Source organism: Mus caroli, unplaced genomic scaffold, assembly GCF_978045245.1.
Source record: "Mus caroli unplaced genomic scaffold, Mus_caroli_1 scaffold_19, whole genome shotgun sequence".
NCBI classification, from domain to species: Eukaryota; Metazoa; Chordata; class Mammalia; order Rodentia; family Muridae; genus Mus; species Mus caroli.
In genome coordinates, this window is record NW_028227274.1 from 44,622,234 (window position 1) to 44,628,631 (window position 6,398).

The window sequence follows — 6,398 nt, forward strand, 5'->3', positions numbered from 1 at the left end:
CTCAGGACCTCTGGAAGAGCAGTCAGTGCTCTTAACCGCTGAGCCATCTTTCTAGCCCATGATATATCTTTTTTTTTCAGAACAGAATTACTAGAAGGCACATTTGAAATGCTGACTTGGGTTCTCTAGGAAAGTTTCTACTTCAGTGGTTTAGGCTGGGACCTCGGAATATGCACCTTTTAAATGAGTCCTTACTGCAGGGAGTGACCTATCACATCCCCAAGAGACAATAAACAATGATGAATTGTTTGGGCGAAATCACTCCGTGAGTGAGATGGAAGCCTGGGTAATTTGCAAAGCTGAAATGTTGAAGTGAGGTGAAAATTTAAATTTGAGGTAAAGGTAAGTCAATGACTTGAAGTAGAAACCAGAGGAACGAAAGACTCTCCTTTTGTTTTAGCAGCATGCGTGCACCCAAATTATGCTTATTATACTAAGGATGTGTGTTCCTGGCAGCATGGGTGGTTCTGTACTCTCAGCTTCACTCTAGGTAAAGTTCTCTTAAAGTCACCTAAATATGGCTCCCACTTAATAAAACAATATTGGCTTTATGCTGCGAAATTGAGGGAGTGAATTTTTTCTCAGAGAAATGATATTAGAATTTAGAAGAATTACCATACCCCTGCAGATTCACCATTCTGCTCATTTACTTATCTGAAGTCATAAAGCTTTGCATGCTAAGCCCTGGAAATATTAATACGTTTACACTATAGTGTGCTTCATGTTTTACTGGCCCCCATAGTTTATCCAGGTCAGTGGTTCTCAACCTTCCTAATGCTGTAGCCCTCATGCTGTAGTGACCCACCCAACCATGAAATTATTCTTATTGTTACTTTATAACTGCAATTTTGCTATTGCTATGAATTATAATGTAAGCATCTGTGTTTTCCAATGGTCTTAGGTGACCCCTGTGAAAGGGTCATTCAATTCCCAAGGGCATGGGACCCACAGGTTGAAAACTGCCACTCTAGCTGATGAGACGTCACGGTGATTGGCTCACACACTGTGCTGACAGCAGACTGAACACTCCCAGTGAGACCTGAGACTGGCGGCCACAGCACCATTCTTTCTTCTTGGGTAAATTAGTTTCGCTTAGAAGGCCTTTCAGTCCTTGGATGAGACTCAAGCAGGTTATTAAGGATAATCTACTAGATTCAAGGTCATCTGTAAATGTCACATCTTCAGCACACTCAAGTTGACTTCTTGTGAATGAGAAGATTAGATTTTGTTGTTGTTTTCAGTATTGGACATTGAACCTGGGCAGGCTCTGGCATGCTGGGTAAATACTCAAACACTGACATATAGATTTTACACTGTCTCAGATTCTTTCTGTTGTTGTTGAATTATTTGGTCACATCGTCTAAACAGGCTGATACAGGAAATGAACCCTCTCAACAAGAGATAAGCCTTCACTGGGTGAATGAGTGGCTACAAGGAGAGAAGAATGAGTAAGAGTTTGTTCTGTTTGGGTTTTGGTGGGGGAAGAAACAGGATCCATTGGCACGTAAACAGATTTTTTTTATGCCACAGCAAGGATATTATAATGTCTTTTGTTTCTTTGGTTTTAAGTCAGCATCCCAGGTAGACCAGGCTGGTTTCTAACTCTCTGTTGTATCCTCAGATCCTCTTTCTTCTACCTCCCAATTTACTGGGATTTTAGTGCCCTCAAGCCCTGCCACTTCTTTAGGGAAATACTCAGTGCCACAGGCACTTCAAATGAATGAAAAAGTCACATATATTGAAATTGCCACACTGATTCTAACTTAAATAGCTGTAAGATTTAGCAAGGAGTTCCACCGGATGTCCTGGGACCCTGGACTTCCTCCTGGAGTCAGTTAGAGACTTTCTGGTAACATTGCCCAGTATAACTTCATTCTATGTTGCTTTCTGCTTCTTTTCTGCTTCTATTTACACTCAGCTGATAAAAGGCATCATAGGTGCTGGAACCAGAGCCTGTTGACTTGAAGGATTACACACTGAGGTCAAAGGCAATGTGCTGCGCATGGCAGTGCACATCTGGAATACTAACACTCTGGAAGCTGAGGCAGGAGGATTATGAGCTAGAGGTGATGTCTCAATGAAGAGAATCAAAACATCACCTCATAGTGCAGACTGTAATCCTAGCACTTGGAGGTAGAGACGAAGGATTAGTAGTTCAAGGCTAGCTTCAGCTACACAGCAGGTTCTCAGCTAGCAAAGTTATACACAAGTTGAGTTATACACAAGTACTATAGACAAGGTAAATGAACATTCTTATCTTCTTAGACTCAACATTCGATACATCCCTTTCTGTGTGTTGATTGGCTGGCTTTCTTCCTTGTGTTTTATACAAAAACAGAATTGAGAAAACATTTTTCCTTTTCAAAATTAGAAAACAATTTGAGCCGGACAGTGGTGGTGCATGCCTTTAATCCCAGCACTTGGGAGGCAGAGGCAGGCGGATTTCTGAGTTTGAGGCCAGCCTTGTCTACAGAGTGAGTTCCAGGATAGCCAGGGCTACACATTGAAGCCCTGTCTTGAAAAAAACCAAACCAAACCAAAACAAACAAACAAACAAACAAAACAAAAAAAAAAAAAAAAGAAGAAGAAGAAGAAAAAGAAAAGAAAAAAAAAAAGAAAAGAATTTGAAGGCTGAGATGCTCTCTTGGGACATTGACCACCTAGCCTGCACCAGCCCCTGGTTTTCTCCCCAGCAGCAAATCTATAAAGCGAGTATGATGGCACACAAGGGAGGTGGAGGCAGGAGAATAAGAAGTTCAAGGTGACTCTCAGCTATAGAGTGAAGTGGAAGTCAGCCTTGGGTACATGAGACTCTATGTAAAAATCATAACCAGTAAAAACAGACCTAAAGCCAGGTATTTGGGCCATAGAAGCACCTGTGTACAAACATCAGTGTCAGCTAAGTTACTCATCTTTGAGATATGCCAGCACCAACTGTCATCATAAAGGAGAAAACAATTTCTTCCTCCAGGCTTGTAGGATTGTGGGTAACAATAACGAAAAGAACAGCATAGCAAGGCAAATCGCACAGCTTAGCAGAGTTAATGGACAGTCAGTCCTCCTTTGTAAGCACAAGATAGACATGGTTTCCCTCCCACTGCACCGTAGACAAGAAATACGTACAAAACCCAGCACAGAAGTGTATGTTCCTTCTCCTCTTCTCCCACACTCCCACTGTTTTTCCTGGGGCTGTGTGTCCCTCCAGGTTTGGTTTTTGCAGTTGAGTACTGACACATGTAACTGTTAGAGCATCAGGAGGGGTCATCTCCTTTTGTTTGTTCTGAAGATGTCAAAGGAAAAACCAACCCCAGCCTTCAGTTTCCCACCCTCTGCTCTCACAGCCCAGACCACTTCAGACACCAGAAATGGAGTTTCCCCACACACAACAAGCAAGTAAGTAAACATTTTCCCAGTAGCAGGTACCGGATTTCTAGCACTTGCTTCTTTGAGCTAACAACTGGTTCATTCCCCAAGGCTGAGTCCTGCCCATTTCGATGCCAGTTATAAACCCTAGGTTGTCCATGCCCCTCCCCATACTTCTTGTCAAACCTCCATAAACTGGGGTTCCTGCAATACATGTTCAACTGGGTCACAGAGCTCAGGGACCACTTATTCATATTATTATTCTCATTATTATTATTCAACACATATTCACTGGTCATGAGTACAGGATGTCGAGAGGATATAGGTGAAAGAGAGCAGTGTGGAGGGAACGACACCAGGCTTACACGTCCTTCCCGGGAAGTTCCATGAGTTCAGCCATCCAGAAGTCAGCTGCTTTTCTGGATTTTTATGGAGACCTCGTTGCCCAGGCATCATACTTACTAGACTGGGTGGGAAAACGGAGCAAAACCTGGCTAGTATTTTTCTTGGCGTCTCTGGGTAGCATTCCTCCCTCTAAGGTATGGGGCAGAACCCTTCTAGAATGAGGAAGGCTTTTTGAGATCCTTATCAGTCAAGATAGGTCAGAGAGCTATAGAAAGGGAAGGGAGTGTGAGAGTTTCTATGACCTGCCACGAGGGGGTAAGGAGTTAGAAGTCAGAAACTATGGATGAAACACAACACACACACACTGTTGTATATATGTTTAAATAATATGTTGTATATATGTATATGTAATATGTTGTATATATGTATGTATAACACGTATATATGTATATGTAATATGTTTTTTGTTTGTTTGTTTGTCTGTTTGTTTGTTTGTTTTTAAGTACACTGTAGCTGTCTTCAGACACTCCAGAAGAGGGAATCAGATCTCGTTATGGATGGTTGTGAGCCACCATGTGGTTGCTGGGATTTGAACTCCTGACCTTTGGAAGAGCAGTCGGGTGCTCTTACCCACTGAGCCATCTCACCAGCCCCGTAATATGTTTTATATATATATATATATATATATATATATATATATATATAAAATATGCTGTACTCATTTATCAATTTCTTGAAAATCTGTGTATAGAGATCCACTCCTTTATTCTACTGGCTGCATAATATTCTACAGTCTGAATATGCTATAGGTGTTTGGAATCCCAGCCAGGTGATTCTAGGTTCAGGGTATCTTCTCCAAAGAATTAAAAATAAGGGCTCACCTAGATTTTCAAAAGAAGATGACATTGTTTGGAGTGAAAATATTATCAAGATTGACAGCAGTTCACATGACAGAAAGTAAGAAAGGGTCTCAGGCTACAAGTAACCTGGTTCTCTTTTTATGGGATCTAAAGGAAGGAGACGCTGGTTACTGAAGGGCATGGTTTGAGTGGTTCTCTGTTTTAACTGGTAGACTATATCATATATTCTACTGTACACGTCCCTTCCCATAATGCATCTGATTTTAATCATGTGCACACCCAACTATGAGTAAGCATAAGATGGTTAACAGAGCATTTTCCCTAAAAGTTCACTTGAAGGACACTGTTTGTCTTACAACTGTGCACCCTAAGCAAGTTCAGGCCAGATGGGACCTGTTATACTCTGCCCCAGAATACACTGGGACAAGAGAATAATAAAAGCTACCTACATTTGATTATTACTAAGGGCAGAGAAACCTGTACTATTGTTCAGAGTTGGCGGTATATGGAGTGTAAGGTAAGTGGGGTGTTGAGGGGGTTCTAAGGGTTCTAGGTACATTGTTTGGAGTGGGGTATGTGCTCCCAGTATGTGCAGGTAAAGAAACAAGTCTGCCAAAGTACATTATTGCACTTGGAAGAGGTAAGCAGATCATGTGCATAACGAACATCAAATGGGTCTCAGTCGCAACTAGCTGCCTTGCTTGTCTACCACAGGTATGGCACGGTTGGTTTATCTAAACACTTCCCTGTTTATAGTGTTCACGTTGGTTGGCTACTTTTCTGTATTACTAACAGTGCTGCCATTGATATTGTACAGTTAGGATGCATTGAGCTGAAAGTGAGCAAAACCCCAAAGAGTTGTAAAACAGTAAAGAAAGTTTTAGATCACGTGGCTGGAACTCCAACAGCATAGCAGGCTTCCAGTTGGTTGGTTCATGAGTCCCACTGTACCATCAGAAACCCAGATCCTTTCCATCTCCCTGCCCTGCCATTCTAGAAAGCATTTCCATTCAAGGTTGGCTTGCCTCTGAAGACAAAATGATATACAGCAGTGGCCAGAGATACAGGCTCACGAATCTGTACATTTTCCTGTTACTATAATGATGTATCTATGACTTAGTAACTTTATAAAGGAAAAAAAAAGTGGTTTATTTAGCTCACATATCTGGAAATCCAAGGGCATAGCGTGTTACTTTTGCATTGTTGTGATAAAATATCTCACACGAACAACTTAAAGGATAATTTGTTATATATAATAAATGTATAATAAAAATACACATACACACACACACACACACATACACATACATATACAAATTGCTATTGTAAGGGTCCATGATTCACCAAAGAATGATACCCCAAACTCAAATAATATGCAAAAGCAAAGAACATTTCATTCTGTAGAAATGCAGCATGCTGGGGTCTCTCATTCCAAGATGGAGATGACCAAGTGAGCTTGCAAGCCCAATTTAAAGCACATTAGGGGAATTGGGGTGGGATGGGGGTGGTAGGTGACCTCTATCTTAATCTGTTGGCTCTATCTCTAGGTACATTCCAGAACCATTATTTCAAAATGCCTTGAAATGGGCTGGTTCATTGGTTTCTTCACGTTTCACAGAGAGAGGACGGGACGAAGGGCACCAAACCCAAACCAGTTTATGGCTATTCTGAAAAGATTTTTTTAAATATGAGGGTCATGAGTCCACTAATTTTACATTTTGGAGTTAGAAAATTTGAGGTTTCAGTTCGACTTTCTGAGACTTAAAGCAATAAACATACATTGAGAATCCATTTCCTCCACTTGGCACACCTTCAGCTTCTGGGATGGTT